The sequence below is a fragment of the Miscanthus floridulus genome, chromosome 10, assembly GCF_019320115.1.
Source record: "Miscanthus floridulus cultivar M001 chromosome 10, ASM1932011v1, whole genome shotgun sequence".
NCBI lineage: Eukaryota > Viridiplantae > Streptophyta > Magnoliopsida > Poales > Poaceae > Miscanthus > Miscanthus floridulus.
Window position 1 is genome coordinate 108,863,771 of NC_089589.1, and position 17,145 is coordinate 108,880,915.

Below are 17,145 nucleotides of genomic sequence, written 5' to 3' on the forward strand. Positions count from 1 at the left end.
TACATCTTTGCCGAGTGCCAGAAAAAAACACTCGGCAAAGACGTATTTTGCCGTGTGCCAAAAAATAGCACTCGGCAAAATACATCTTTGCCGAGTGCCAGAAAAAAAACACTCGGCAAAGACGTATTTTGCCGTGTGTTTTTGTTTGCCGAGTGTATTTTATTTGGCACTTGGCAAACACGGTCTTTGCCGAGTGCCCGATAAAATACACTCGGCAAAGATTCCGGCACTCGGCAAATCGCCGGTTTCCCGTAGTGAGTGGCTTGTAGGAAATTGTAATATTTTATAATGGCATACAGGTAAAAGGCTCTTGTTTTTGGGACTCTACTAGCAGACCCACGCAGACGAGGAGCACACCCCGCCAGTACATTTTCTCTCTTCTTCCTCACATGCTATCTTCTATTCTTCTTCTTCCTCACACTCCCCTGCAACTGGCTCATCCTGCCCGGCCCTAGTGCCGTGGACGTCACCTCCACTGCCGCCCTCGACCACGACCACCCCTAACATGAGCTTCTACTCTAGATCCGGCGCGAGCACCCCGCCTCCACCGCTTGCTAGGCTCTAGCAGCGCGCCACCGCCTCTGCCATCCACCACCATCATGCTAATCCCAAGCTTCTCTTCTTCTTCTTCTTCTTCTTCTTCTTCTTCTTCTTCTTCTTCTTCTTCAGTGGACACCCTCGCCGCCAGCACTACCCAGCCACCCTCTCCCACTGCCCGGTGGGCAGCGCCCTCGTCCTCCACCGCACTCTCGACCACGACCACTACCTCTCTAGCAACCTCTGCCCGGCAGCCCATTCTAAGCGCTGAGAGCGTAGAAACCTCCGAAATCCTAAACCCTGACGCTACCACCTGCTTCATCTCCGGCAGCGGTGGCAAGAGTTCATTTACTTTTTTTGTCGCTTAGTGTGTGCGAGCTGAAGCATTTGGGTTGTTTTTGTTTTTTTCCTGCCTGTACCAACTAGTAGCACCGCTTTGGGCTCCCAAAGTCTCCATTCCTTGGCAACTGAAATCAATCACTAGGCCCACCAATAGTAGCTTGGGGCTCGCTGGCTCGCTAGCATGAAGCCCACTTTTCCGTTCCATTCATGATTCATCTCGTGAACTGGCACTAGTTTTATAAATTGCAGCTAACATCATCTCCAAAATCTAGTAGTATAGTTCTCACTAAACAGAAAATGCAAATCATGATAAAGCGCATGTATATGTCACCATACACAAAAGGAAATAAACTTTGGCCACCTCTAAACAAGTATTTGAATGGGCCATATAAATAATGCCACTGGGTGGATTCTTGTCACGTAACACTGTAACAGCATCTTCATATCTTCAGAAACAGCCGAAAGCAAGTACTAGAAACAGGCTGAAGGGGGTATATTCATAACCAGCCGGTGGCACAGACACGTCACACAGACACCACCAAACAATTGAATTGAAACACTCAAACACACAAATGATGAAATAAATAACACGCGCACAACAGGGAATGGAGGCACGGGCACGGGTACGGATGTACACGTGCCATATTGGACTTGGACCCACCTGGCAGTTGCTCCCAGGCAGTGGCGGACCCAGGATTTCAAACCAGGGTAGTCCTAATAAAAAAATTTCATGTGCAACACGACAAAATTCAAAGAAAAAATTCGGTAAAATGGCTATAAATTAACCAAATTGAGATAATACAATTGGAAGGCTCAAAACTTATATAAATTAACCAAACTTATATAAGGTCTTACATAAATAAGAGATTACAATACAATTTCTAGTTCAAGGCTTTTGCTTTGCGCTTTCTCATTGCCATGAAAGCATGAACTTGGCGGAGATTGGACATAAAAGAAATTTGAAATTTATTTTATAGAAAAATAGTATCAAACAAAGTTTTGGAGTACACCATTGTGAAGAGCTTGTCGAGACAATCGAAACAGACATATTATTTGCTATATTGGGAGCTCGGATCCAAAAGATATTAATTTTAAAAGAGAAGTCAACGTCCACTTAGCAAACTCCAGGAGAGTCCAACAGCACAGCGTCATGCAGCACATGCACTAGGCATCAATACTGGCCAGGTGCGTCCCTATCTGCTTCCCCAATGGGAGAGAGCCGTCGAACGGCCCAGCCACTCTGGTAAAGCCGCATGACTCAGGCAGGAGGCCTTGCCTGCTCCCCAGTTTCACCACGCAGGAGCACAACATGCCTTGACTGCGCACATTCCGTGACTATGATAACGTGGGCTTCTTTCAGTTTTTTATTGGACCATACTTTCTATAGGCTAAAGGATTGAAAATACTGAGTACTAAATAAATTTTGGGCCAGATTTCAGGGTAGTCATGGGCTGGGCTACCCTTTGGGTCCGCCACTGCTCCCAGGCAGCCTGTTGCTTATCTTCTTCAGCATCTGACGGGTGATCTGAACCTGTATCTGCGAAAGACACGGGTGTACGATGATATCATCATAAAGCCACCGTCACCTTGTCAAACCAAGACGCCCTGTCCACCGTCGCCGTCAGCGAAGCGAACAGGGCAAGAATGGGTTCGTTTGTATTCTGAGCTAGCTGTTCCTGGATTTTCTTCTTGAGCTCACCTATCTTGCGCCATTGTTCCTGGTTTTCTTCCTCGAATATCTTGTTTTTAGTCTCATCAGGAGCGGCGTCTATCCTGTCCCAATCCAAACGAAAGTAAACTCTGACCTGGACCTCGTTGATGCTTGGGAGAAATGCTAGCCCAGAAAAATCAATTTCATTGCAGCTTGGTTCCCGTGTGACCTGCAGCCGCTCCAGTTTGGGCATTGCTCTTTCGTCAAATTTGATTGATTTGATGTTCGCTGTCACTTCAAGGGTAAACACCCTGAGGCTTCCGAATGCTATTCCGTCCTGCGGAGATTTGAAATCAAGTTCTTCACACTCAAACGATGACCACGACTCAAGCAGAACTAAAGTTTCTAGCTTCGGTAGTTTCCCAAGCAATTCCATAGTAGCATCATGCTCCAAAAGCCTAGTGTCCACTAGCTTCAACTTCACCAGATGCTGGAGCTCCTTGATCCATTCCGGCAACTTTTCCAGATTGCCGTACAGCTTGAGGCTCTGCAGGTTTTCCGGAGGTGAGGATATCTCATCCAAGCAACCACGCAAACCTGGCTTTCCAGCTGAACTCACCGACAGCGATTCCAGCCTGCTGAGATTGGAAATGGCCGAGCAAAACGCGCGGCCATTCTTCTTGTTGATGCCGCTCACTCCTAACTTGCGCAACCCTGTGAGCATTCCGATGTCCCGTAGAACGTTATTTCCCCTTCCGACATTCACTTCTCGTAGTGTGTGCAAGTCTTTAAGTTTTCTGATACCCCTTGGCACCATAGCAGATCTTTCTTCATCTGCTCCCGTCACGGCTGCAGGGAATGCCACGCAGCAAGCAAAAGTCCATGCATCACGTCTGGTAAGGGCCTTACAGCTGGGGCCAATGTTCAAAAGAATAGGTAAGCAACGTCCCGCACAGAGACACGCCCCCAGAAGACACCTCCGCATTAAACTAACATTTTCCCCTCTTACGTAATCTGATTTTCTTCCAGCATGGATGTACTGTAGCTTCCGAAGTTTGATGATGGTTTTTGGCAGAGCCGTTACATGTGTACGTCTGATGTCTAGCGTTTGGAGTTGCCTTAGGTTGCCCAATGAATCTGGCAGTAGATCAATACCAGTGCATCCACGTAGAGAAAGGTATTTTAGGTGAATAAGCTTCCAAATCTGATCAAGGTTATGATAGTTTACATAATAACCAGTCCCTTCCAAGTCGAGCACTCGTAGAAGCCTCATTTTGTCAGAAATGAAAAATGTCTGCTTCCACCCTCCAAACAGTGATAGCGATCGTATTCGGGACATGTCCACTATGCCCTCGAATTCACTCTTATCTCCCTTCCAGTTGCTGCTTATAGCAAGATGGCGTATTGGGCCATGGATATTCATGCTGCAGCCTTCCTCCAGTGTGAAGACAAGGTTTTCCTCCATTGACTTTGAGATGGCAATGTCACGGATGAGATCATGGACTTTGTAAGAGTCAATTGATTTCCTGCTGTGAACTGATTGCTGAGATGGTAGAATCATGCTTCTATTCTTGAGTTCCATGAAGTAGCCATCAGCTATTTCAACGGCCGACTTCCCATGAGTCTCATTTGAGTAACCTTCCGCTGCCCACCGACGCACCAGACGCCTTCGACTAATGTTCTTGTCTTCAGGAAAAATGGACAGATATAAAAAACAAGACTTGAGATGGTAGGGTAAACCATCATAGTTCTTTTCAAGGACTGTTCTTATCATTCCAAGCTTTGGATTCATCTCTAATTCTGCGTTGATATTCTCATTCAGTTGCCGCCACTCTTCTGCAGTCTTTGGTCGGTTTGACAAGAAGCCACCTATTACAACTATAGCAAGGGGAAGTCCACCACACTTCTTTAGGATTTGTTTTGCTTCTTTAACCAAATTTGGATTATCTTTCTCATCCAAATATGTAGCGTCATCAAATACCTGATATTGATACAATTTATAAGATTTATAATGCTTAAAAGCATAAAATAACTAATCTTAGATATATTTCTTTTTACTATTATAAAATTTGGGAATGCATGAAGCTTCGCTGTTACATACAAAAACAAAGTCCGTCTAAAATCCATGGAGTTAAGATCATTTTAGGGAGCATGTTAAGAGAACAAATTAAATAATATATGAATCTTGTATAGGCTATTTCTATGTGCACAAACATTTTCTTGATTAGATTAATCAAATGATTAAAAGAATATCAAACAATTTGCATTTTCCTATATGTAACCGAGCGGCATAGGCCCTCTCCCAATTATATGATGTCAAACCCATTTATAGAATCTTTGAAACCCTAGGGAAATTATTAATAATGTTATTTACATATATGAAAACTTAATGAAGAAGTGCATTTTCGATCATCGAACTATGAGTTATGATTTTGGCCAAGAAACTCAAATCGTAAACCTTTGACCATGTGACGAGTCAAACGTAGGGTATGTTAAGTCCCCGGGAACGAGACTCCCGACCGACCCCTCCAGGATCCCTCGGGGGCTCGTGGGCTATACCCATCGGGTACGCTCGCGCGTACCCTCCGATCAAAGGTTGGGCAGAGCCCGAGCACGCCCATGGCCTCTGCTCAGGGCTCAGGGGCTTTGGGCTTGCCAAAGCCCCGAGCTCCCGATCAACGGCAACCCGAGCCTTACCCTAGCTTGACCCTAGCCCGACCTAGTGCTCAGGCAAGGATCTGATGCCCCGGCCGTCAGCTCGCCCGAGCGTCCAAGACTCTGGCCAAGCTCGGGGGCTCCGCGGCGCCGGCCCGACCAACGGGCGTGAGGCCCTACCAGGCACTCCTCCGACAATGTCATGCAGGTGGCGTGACACAACAGGACAAGTGCCCCATCGTCTCTAGGTGCGCGGGGCTCTCGGGCCAGCTCGTCAACCCCCTGACCTGAGGTGCCTTTGCCACCAAGGAAGCCTTGAGAAGGCTCACGTGGTGGAGGCTGGTCTTCAGTAGACAGCCCCTGGCAGTCAAGCGCTAGGGCCGCAACAACGTCAGGTGGCGCCCGCAACTCCCCCAACTCCAAGACAACACTGAGATCCATCCGCGTCGCAGTAGCACCTTCATGGACCCCAGTGCACGAAGGCTATAGATTGTAGCCCCCAAACCTCCTTGTACGTGACCATCCCCAGGATGTAAGGGGAAGGTTGGTTTCCATAAATGGGAGGATCTTCTCCCTTCCCTCATTCGCTAGGAGGTCGAGCAGTCAAGCTCGGCCGAGAACAGAGCAACCGAGAGGAACAGGAGAGTGTTCCTCCCCTCGGCAACCCAGCAAGAGAGAGGATCGTTTCACTTACTTGCTAGGGAAGCAACCTCACTGCTGACGAGCCGTAGGATAGCACCGAGCGATCCTCTGCCAAACTCTCTTTCTCCTTCATTGTAACCCCCTGATTTGGGTGCTCTAAAAAATAAAGACTAATCAATACTGGACGTAGGGCCTCGAAAGCCTAAACCGGGATACATCGTCGTGTCTCCTCTTGTATTCTTGAGTGCCGAGCCACCGGAGACCCACACTCCTAATGTTCAAAGAACAACGATGTTGGCCACAGCAACGAGCCTTCGACAGCTAGTGCGCGAGGTAGGTGAGCGCGTCAAGTGTGATCACGGCTCTACGGCGGCCGGAGGCACCCGCTTCGTCACCGGGGCAGGCGACGCCGCTTTAGAAGGCGGCGTCTGCCTCCCCAATGAGGTCTCTATCGCAGCCGATGCCTTTGCCCACGGACAAGTTCTCAACTTTGGGAGCTTGGCCTACATTGTTGACTGCCCCTAGAAGAGCATCTGACCTAAGTCAACGGGGACTATCACCATGACATTCGACCCAGTCATAGAAGATCGGGCTCAGCCCATCGTTAACATCACGGACTCGACCCGAAAGGCCATGAAGGGCCTAGGGGCTCCTGATGAGAGACAAACATAGGGGTATGTTAATTCCCTAGGAAAGAGACTCCCGACCAACCCATCCAGGATCCCTCAGGGGATCAGGGGCTATACCCATCGGGTACGCTCACTCATACCCTCTGGTCAAAGGTTGGGCAGAGCCCGAGCATGCCCACGACCTCTGTTCAGGGCTCGGGGGCTCACTAAAGCCCCGGGCTCCTGACCGACAGCAACCAAGCCAGACCCTATCTCGACCCTAGCCTGAGCTAGTGCTCGGCAAGGATCCAACACCTCAGGCATTAGCTTGCCCAAGAGTCCAAGGCTCTGGCCAAGCATAGGGGCTCCGCAGCGCTGGCCCGACCAATGGGCGTGAGGCGCTATTGGGCACTCCTCCGACAAAGTCACGCAAGAGGCATGACACAACAGGACAAAGCACTCCACCGAATCTAGGAGCGTGGGGCTCGTGGGCCCGCTCTACAAACCCCTAAGCCGAGGCACCTTCACCACCAAGGAAGCCTTGAGAAGGCTCATCTGGTGGAGGCCAGTCTTCAGCAGACAACCCCTGGCCATGAAACGCCAGGGCCACAGCGACGTCAGGCACCGCCCGCAGTTCCCCCATCTCCATGACAACACTGAGGTCCATCCGTACCGCAGCAGCACCCTCCTAGTCCTCGGTGCATGAAGGCTATAGACTATAGCCCCCAAACCACCTTGTACCCGACCTTCCATAGGATATAAGGGGAAGGTTGGCTCCCATAGACGAGAGGATCTTCTCCCTTCCCTCATTCACTAGGAGGTCGAGCAGTCGAGCTCAGCCGAGAATGGAGAAATGGAGAGGAACAACATGGTGTTCCTCCCCCAGCAACCTAGCAAGAGAGAGGAGTGGTTCCCTTACTCGCTAGGGAAGCAACCTCACCGCCGACGAGCCACAGGATAACATCGAGCAATCCCCTGCCAATCTCTCTTTCTCCTTCGTTGTAACCCCTCAATTTGGGTGTTCTCAAATACAGAGACTACTCACTGCTGGGCATAGGGCCTCGAAAGCCTAAACCAAGACACATCGCCGTCTCTCCTCTTGTGTCCTTGAGTGCCCAAGCCACCGGAGACCCCGCACTCCTAACATCCAACGAACAACGATGCTTGCCACGTCAACGAACCCGCGACACCATCCAACTATCAAAACTATGCATGTGCCCTCTCTCCTCTCCACACACACTCTCTCTTAGCGTCAATCAGTCGTGCCTTCAATTTTGTTGTAGTGCGCAGTGGATCTGACCTAGCTCACTATACCCACGAGCAGGTGCCCGGCCCCTTAGTCCCAGGTCCATAGGAACCCACAACAAATCAATGCATCAAGCCTTACTCAACCCAAAAGAAACTAGTATGATAGGTTAGGGTTGCCCCACCTTATATGTTATACTCTACCACCATCTGTTTCTCTAACAATATTCCGCGTCACACATTGGGCCCAACTTTTCAAATCACATAATCCATGTGTGATCTCCAAAAGATGTTATCAAGGCCCTAGGTCCAATGCTCCTTGTCACATACAACCTGAGTCCAACACTCTATGTCACACAATCCGTGTGACCCCCAAGATACAATAGGCTCCCCTGCTACCATGTGACCCCCTATGATTTTTTAGGCCTTTCGACCATAGGCTCTGAGTGCGCAGCAGATCCGGCCCAGCTTGCTATAACCACTAAGCTAAGACATTCCTCATTTTTGCATAAGAGGTCTTCTTCTTAGTCCTAGGTCCACAGGACCACAACAAATCAAGGCATCAAGCCTAACTCAACTCAAAAGACTAGTCTAATAGGTGAGAGTTGCTCCCGCTCCCCACAAATCAATTTTTGATGCGGGAATAAACCTAACAGATTTTCTCTATGCCGCTAGGCTAGCAGTCATGCAAGATACCATGCCCTCGTCTACACATAGTCCTACTTGCCACAACCACACGATTGCCATAGCTCTCCCCCTCCTCTTCTCTATCTGGCATCGATGCATGTCCACATCAGTATACCACCATGTTCCATCCTTGTCATAGCCATAAGCTTAGCCATCCATATTGTTGCATGCATTTGCGGTCTACCATCCACCTCCCTCCTGCATGCTCTCTTTTCCTGTCAATAATTGTGGCTCACTCACATCCTACCGCCAGCTCCCAAATTGCACATCACAGAGCGTGCATCTAAGTACCACCATGGTTTTTGCCATGTGCCACCATGGTCGACCATGCTCCCTCTTTATGAGTGCATGCCATGCGCATTGGGTGCCATCGTGTGACATCATCGACGCATGTTGTCTCCAGCGCTATTTCACTCCCCAATACCCCACAATGAGCTCAAGTGCAAGACCACAACCCTCCTCAACTGCTTCTTTGAGCCTAGGAATTGCCGGAGTAGGGTTTCCCTCACTGTTCCTATCCCCGGTGGTGCACTACCACTTTGATTTTCCATGGACGATGACATTCACTGCTTCTCCATCGAATCCGAGCCTGCAGTGTGCTTACACTGACCTTGGACATCATCCTCCACCCCTTTTTTTGAGCTCAGCCATACCAAATTAGACCTATGCTCAACAGTAGCGTTAGGCAGCGTGTGGCGGAGGGCAGTGCAAGGGAGCACAAGTGCACATTGGTTGCAGTGGCCTCCAGAGTTGGTGATAGGTCCATGGTGGTGATTAGATGGTGTGCGCCATGTCCAAGCATGTAGCTGGCACTCTAGTGGGCATAGTGGGCCGGTCAAACTAGCGTTGCGATGGAAATTATAGGAGAGAGCAGTTGGGAGAGGGCTAGACGACCGCAGTTCAAGAGGACACCGTGGGGAAGAGAGAGGAGAGGGAACTTGAATATGACATGTGGACCTAGCAGCCATGTGTCGTTCACTAAGTGAGAATCACCTACAAAATAGCTAGATGGCCAGTTCTGATTAGTTTTGATAGTTGAATTGTAAAAAAAACTTTTGGGCTTGAAGTTTCATGGCCCAAATCAAACTCTCGATGGTCAAAAATGGATTCTCCAAAAATCATTGCTATTTCAAACCAAGAAAAATGGAGGACATTTATGTTACCTTTTCACTCAAGAGGCAAAGTGCATCATCTGGCTGAAGAACTTGAAGGTTGTGCACAACTCCATGTTTTCCTGAGCAATGGTTGGCAATATTCTCTTCCCTTGTAGTCACAATGATTCGGCTTGTCTTTTCCAATACAGGTAATAACCTTGGTTTTATCAAGTCCCATTCTGAGGTCTCAAAGAAATCATCTAGAACAATCAAAGAACTTTTCTTCTCTAGTAGCCTTTTCAACTCCTCAGTCAACTTGTCGACTTGCATCAATGCTAATGATTTCTTATTGCTGATTCTGTTATCTAATAATTCTTCCTTCTTAGAAGATCCTTCATGTAGTTGTCCGGCCAAGCTCCTAAGGAACTCTTCAAGATTGAAAGGGCGCATAATTGTGACGAAAACATACTTCTCAAACTTGTCACTCAGCTTTGGGCTTTGATAAACACCACGAACTAGGGTGGTTTTTCCAAGGCCACCCATTCCCCACAAAGAGATCACCTGAACCTGCTAGCTATTATCATTATTTGAAATTAAGTCTATAATTTCAGATACTTCTTTCTTTCGCCCAATAAGTTGCAATTCCTCCAAAGCACCCCCACGTGTCCTAATGCGAGTAAGACTCTTTCTAGCCACCTTCTTCTCATCAGCATCCATAGATTGATCATCTATAATCTCACCTTGGGGCGCTATATGATCGTCTATACTTGTGGTTGCCACATCCAAGATAGACTCTAGCTTCACCAAATCCTCTCCATTTGGGGAACCCTAAACAAAAGAGAGAAATGTTTAGGAACAACTTTTAGCCTTAAATTTTCATGAACAATGTTTAGTCTTGTTTTAAGTCACGAAAGCATATAATACAATAATTTTTATTCCTCATTCATTTGTACCCTACTCCAAACCTTAGCATGGGATCCAAATTTTCATGACTTATATTTGATTTCCCAATAAGATATGTATTAAATTAAATTTAAAGAAATGTGATAAGTACATTAAATTTAATCCAAAGGATGAGAGGATACATTTGCTAGATCAAACCATCTTACTCTGATCTCTATGAGATAGAGGCAAATCCATCTAACTGGATTTGAACCATATCAAAATTATGTGTATAATAGGAGCTTCAATAATTGTGCAAAGAAGATCTGTGCTACATTACTTACGGGTACTGTTTTGCAGGTCAATCTGTTAACCAATCTACTACACCCAATATATTATATTTGAGGCAAGACATCTAATATATTTACCTGGTACAATTTATGATCACTGAATATGAAGGCATGCCATCAATTGTGGCGTCAAACAACGGGGTCAGTATGTTTTTACGTACTTGCCCTTTTATGCATTGTTGTCTTGTAAGACTGTACTAGATGTCTATACCATTTCTTTTTCTAGCATACGCTAGCTAAATTCTAAGATATAGATGCATTTGTTTTGAAAAAATACAAATACATATATTTGTGGAATAATATGAAGCGATATAATGAAACAATGATTTTATATATTACCTTATCGTAGAATACGTAAAGTGTCTGATCAGCAGACAGTTGCTTTAGCTCTGAAGCTTGGCTTTCTTGCCCTGCACATAAGCTTGCAACTTCAACTTGTGTGCTTGACACAATGATTCGGCTTCCTTTCTTGTTGTTTGGGAAGCATTTCTTAATCTGGTCCCACTCTTCAATGGTGGATAGGTCATTAAGCACAATTAGACACCTGGTATCATTCACATATCCATTGAATTCCTTTGCTAAATCTTGTTCTGTCTTCTCTTTCCCCAACAGAGCTTCAACACCTTGGGTTGCATGAAGCTGATTCACCAAGCTCTGGACAAAGTCTTTTGGACTGAAAGGATGCATCACCCTTACCCATGCTCGGCATGGGAATTTGATTTGGACATCAGGGTTGTCGTAAGCCTCCCTGATTATAGTTGTTTGGCCCATATCACCACTTGTCCCCCAGACCGTGATCACTCTAAGGTCCTCATCCTCCTTGTTGATTAGTTGCACTAGATCCACTCTCTGATTGTCCTGCTTCGCGGCACGCCTTGCATCGTCAATGCCGAACATTGCTGCTGCAGTAAGGCCAGATTGCTCAGCGGAGGTGGTGGCAGCCTTGGAGCCCGATCCCTTGATGAGATGGTAGCGCACATTCCTCTGGCTCACATCCTCGACCTTGGCCCTGAGCTCCTTCATCTGCTTGGCTATACGGCGCCGCTCGAGCAGGGTGCGAGGGAATCGCCACCAGGATGGCCTCTTGAGACGAACAGCAAAATCTTGGAGGTTGTCCTCGACGTCGTAAGCAGCGTCACGAACCTGTTTCACCCAGGTCTTGACCACCTTGTTGTTGTCTCGCTCCTCATGCGCCTCCACCATGAAAGACCTCATCATCTCAAGCTCATCCGTGACGAAAGCATGGTCTTTCTGAATACCGAGCTGCAAGGCCACCTCCTGGGCAAAGGTGGATTTTGCGTAGCCGATCGCTCCATTGAGCACAGACTTGCCCACACTCAGCGCCGTTGCCTCCATGGCTCTGCTGTATTTCTGTATGGATATGTGTCAGAAGTGATATATATGCTCATATGCCTGATGACAGACTTATATATAGTACCAGAAAAGTAACACAAGAAGGCTCCAATTTAACTAGGACATCCAATAAATTTTAAGGCAAAAGAGGGTAAAAGGACTGCTGTTGATGCACCATCCTGGCTGCAGATGTCATACCTGAATCGGTGAATGCCGTCAGATCCAGGGCTCACCCAGCAAATAAATGTCTGCAAAATATGTTCCGACCGTGAGTGACAACAACAATAAAATTCAACCATTCATATATATTGTCGATGACACTACACTGACAGCAGCACAAAGGGCTTTCACTGTCGTGAGTGTATATGAGTGTGTACTGTGTGTTTGGGAGAAATCTTTTCCACTATTTCGTAGTATGTACATCCAAATTTAGATGCTAAGGCAGCGTGTGGAGCCGCTTGCCGGCGACGAGCCACTCGCGCGGCGACGCCTCTCCTCCCGGTCAGTCGTTGCCGCTCTCAGATATCGGTGGCTCGGTAGTCACTATTCAGTACTGAGGGGGTCAAGCTTAGCTAGGCGGGGTTGAGGGGAAAGTCATCGAGGCGCACGCCGCCCTAGGATTAAATAAAGTCATTAAACATAATAATACCCCTGGGTAAGACCATCTTGTCGATTGGCGGGTCATGAGATGGCGATGCTGTTGGTGAGCACCCGCCACGTACTGGACTATCAGGAATAGTATGAAACAAGCAAAAGCGCCAAACCTCTATGTGGCCGTGGTCCAAAGCGGCATCTCAGATGGCGATGGCATGTCGACACCTTTCGTCCCGATGCGTGGCGCTCATACGGCATGTGGTGGAGTTTCGGCGGCAAGCTTCCCTGTGAGAGGTACATAAAGAGAAAACGATGTGAATGCGTTGAATGTTTCACGGGTGCCGGTGCATATTGGATAAGCATGGAATGAGATTATGAGAACGAAGTGAGGGTAAGAACAACTAAGGTGATGATAAATTGTTCGTAGCATCGGCTTCTCGAGCATAAAAACAAGTTTCAAGGTGAGACTTAATTGGCAAAAGAGGACGACCTTTTTGGAATGGGGTATATACTTTGTAGTTGTACCATCCTGTTTTAAAGCTAATGAAAATAAGGCATAAGCTACTTTGATTTGTGCACAGCCTATCTGTCTTTCTGTGCCCTTTGATTATCGGACTTGCTAACGCTCGGACGTCCGATCTAGGGCGCTAGCATAATACGGTGCCGCGCCTGCTGCACGCCCGCGAGTACGTGGGATTCGCTTGCAAAGGCGGGACCGCCCCGCGTCGCTCCTTTCCCGCACGAATGCCAGCCCGCGCCCGCTCTGCTTCCGGACCGCCTGCGCCCATGTGAGTCCCAGTCACCTGCCCCGCCTGTGGATACGCACCGCGATGCGTTTGCCAGCCTCAGACTCCCGCAGAGTGACCCATGGCAGCGCCCAACAGCTGCAGCAGGTGGCTTTGGCAGGTGGGTCCCATTGCAACATATGCAACACCAATTCTACTTTTGCAACAACCAAATGAAACACTTGTAACATATGTCCGAAACAGCTGAAACACTTACAACATATGTCTGAAACACCAGGAAAATACGTGTGTAACTAGGGATGAAAACGGTACGGAAATATCCCGTACTGAACCGCATCGTTTTCTACGTTTAATCCGATCGAATTCGTATTTTCAAACAAATTCGAATTTGGCTCAAAGTTCGGAACACCAAATTCAAAATCAGAACGAAAACGGTTCAGACATTTTTCCGACCGTTTTCTACTTTTAATTCGGAATATCCCGAATTCGAAATTCGGTTTCGAAATTCGGTTTAAACCAAATTTGGTCCACTAGAAGTCTAATCTTACAAAAATTGTATCTTTTTCATATGATCTCGGATGAAGATGATTTTTATATGAAAATTGTAGCTCTCGACGAGATCTACAACTTTCTAGTTTTCAGTTTTTTCATTTGAGGTCCTTAAGATGTTCAAAAAATTTAAACAAAGTTTCAACACTATATTAAATTGCGTACAAGCGCTCGTTGTCTAGAAAATCATATCTTCCTTACAAGGTGTCGAATGGAGATACTTTTTAAGAAAGTTGTAAGACTTTTTAATTATTATTCACTTGTTAATTGTTGTGCACTTGGTCCAACAGGTCAATATTCCGTATTGATTATTCGTATACCGACCGTGCTCGATATAATTCCGCTCGAATTAGTTCGTGTTCATTTTCGTGTCCGTCTTTACCGCTTTCGCTTTCGTTTTCGTATTCAAATGTAAAAGTAGAAAATGGTTGAGAGGTTTTCTGACCGTTTCCGACCGTTTTTATCCCTATGTGTAACCATTGCAAACATATGTAACATCTAGATGAAACACTTATAATATACATATGAAACACCTGAAACACTTGAAACATACGCTTACAACATGCATGTATATGTAACATCCAGATCTACTTTTGCAACATCTAGATAAAACAATTGCAACATACATCTGAAACAAATGAAACATTTGCAACATACAATTGAAACATATGTGTATAGCTCTTGTAACATGTGCAACATCCCGATCTACTTTTGTAACACCGATATAAAACACTTGCAACATACCACAGAAATATCTGAAACACGTGAAACATACACTTGCAACATGCGCTTTCAGCGTAACATCTCCTTGCTACATAGGAATGGAGGCTCGTCGACATGTAGAGTTCATCGGTGTAGAGCTCGCCGCACCGGTGGAGAAGGCCGCGGCAGGTTGCACCGGTGGAGAAGACAGACCGCTTGCTAGAGAAGGCTGCGAGGTGGAGTGGGGCGCGCGGGAGATGGAGCGTGGCACGGCGTGTGACCTGGCATGGCGCGGGACGAGGGAGCCGCGTGGCATGGGATCGATGGGAGCGCGCGAGGGATGGAGCGAGCGGAGGGGTGATTTCTGTGATCTGGGAAGCGGCTTTCGAGCGAACGTTCCAAGCATCTCCGTTTGATTATCCTTGAATCACCATATATGTGAACATTTTGTGAGCCCGCCAGTCAAATCATGAGCATTGCAACTACTAGTACGAAAGCAGTGCTCCTTTAAAATTGCTGCGGGGGTGTTCGGCTGCAGCAAAAAGCAGCAGCTGCTGCTTTGATGCTACAGTAATTTATGAGAGAAGAAAAAACAATAGCTGCTGCTTTTTCTTGCAGCCGCTACAGTATTTTTTTGTACCCACACGTATGTGAAAAGAAATACACACTACTACCAATATACTCCATAAAGTTTTAAGGATACTGTGTCAGTTCTGCACATACTATTTTGACTTTTAGCCAGAAAATTTGCAAAAGTGCATGTTCATATATTTGCTACACATCTGTTTGTTTCAATTTTCAAAAACACAAGAGTGGTGGACTCAGTGACGGAGCCAGAAAAAAATTTAGGAGAGGCTGAACAAAAGAATAGAGGCTTTTTATCTTCTCTTAACCTTAGCCTCTCCTACCTAATACATATATGTATAAAATTTTAAGGAATGCCTTAGGAGGCTCCACGTGCCCAGGATCGGTACAGGGGGCTAGAGCCCCCCCCCCCAGCCCCACCGCTGCCTCCGTTGCTGGGTGGACTCACATGCACCCTATGTTTGTTTTTGGAACCTTTTATTTATGTGCCATTATAAAAGATTGTAATTTCCTACAAGTCACTAAAAAGTTCGAGCGATCATAGGTGCCATCGTCGGAAACTTTTTTGCCCTTTACGCCATTCCGTCCACTTTTATCTCTAATGGTGTTAAACTACGGTGAGAAAAGTCCAAAATACCCTCTTGTCTAAACGCCGTGCAAAAGTTTTTTATTCCTCTGGTGCCACTGATCGACCTCCGCCACTGCCACCGCCACGTGTTCAGGCTGCATGGTAGCGCAACGCGTACAGTACTTAAGCGACCACACCCGATGTTTAACTACTAGCTAGCTTGCTAATCACTCGTTGCCATACATATATATGCACGGTCATCGCATATAATTCATCGACCACAACAGTCTCTCTCTCTACCATTACTAATTAACGGTTCCGAGTATAGCTCGATCATCAGGCGCCTTGTACTGGTTGATGGAGTTGCCACACGGGCGAGGGTAGTCCATGAGCTTGTCGAACGTGCCGTCGGGCACCACCCGGATCTCCAGCGGCCCGATGGAGCGGGCGGTGGCGCGGCCCTGGCGGTAGACGCTGTTAAGGGCCTCCTCCACGGCCAGGCAGCAGTCCTCGAACACCGCCGCGGCCCGGGATGGTCCCGGCGTCCGCGTAGCCCGTGTACCCCACCACGCGATGCGCCGAACGGGGCCCGCTGCACCGCGCCGTTCATCGCCGCGTGCAGCTCCGCCTCGTCGGTCTTGTCGGAGTAGATGCTCAGGACCACGTTCTTGCGGCGCCTGAAGTTGAACACGATCTCGTACTCATACCGTGCCCGAGCTTGACGTCGACGAGGTCCACGAGGTCGCGCTGGTCGGGCTCGCCTGCGTCTCCTAGATGCAAGTGGCGCGGGCCAAGCCGCTAACCCGCTGGGCTAACCGCGCCGCAAACCCACGCAGTCCCGCGCCGCAAGACCGCACGATTGGAACGGATTGATGTGGCTCGTCCACGTAGCCCGACGGCGCTGCAACGACCCGCATATCCCGACGGCATCCTGGAGCTCGGAAACGCGCGCGCATGGCGCACTCCACTGCTCCTGGTCTGAACTTTTACGGTGTCGACTTCTACCACCACCGCCTTCCACGCAGACTATGGCGCTGCCTTGCATTTTTCTACGCTCTATTGGCTTTCCATGTCCAATCGTTGAAGCAATAGCAAAGGTATCGGCGTTGTCGAGTCGATGCAGAACAACACAATGGCGACGAGATGAAGAGCAGGAGGATGCTCACTACGCCGCCGTGCCGCCACGGCGAGCAAGAGTTTCACCCAGACGCAGACGCCGGGGGCGAGCACTGATGGTGGCTACTACTCGACCTCGATCGAGTCAGCGACATCCACGTACGTACGCCTACGCCGGTGTCAGGCGGTGAGGCTGCTTCCCCTTCAACCGGCGGCCAAGCATCGGACGACGCACAAGC

General features: G+C 47.8%; 1 pseudogene; it reads right to left on the reverse strand.

Moving 5' to 3' along the window:
* Positions 1 to 1,953: 1,953 nt before the first annotated feature.
* On the reverse strand, positions 1,954 to 12,618 carry LOC136486949 (disease resistance protein Pik-2-like; annotated as a pseudogene).
* Between the last annotated feature and the right edge of the window lie 4,527 nt (positions 12,619 to 17,145).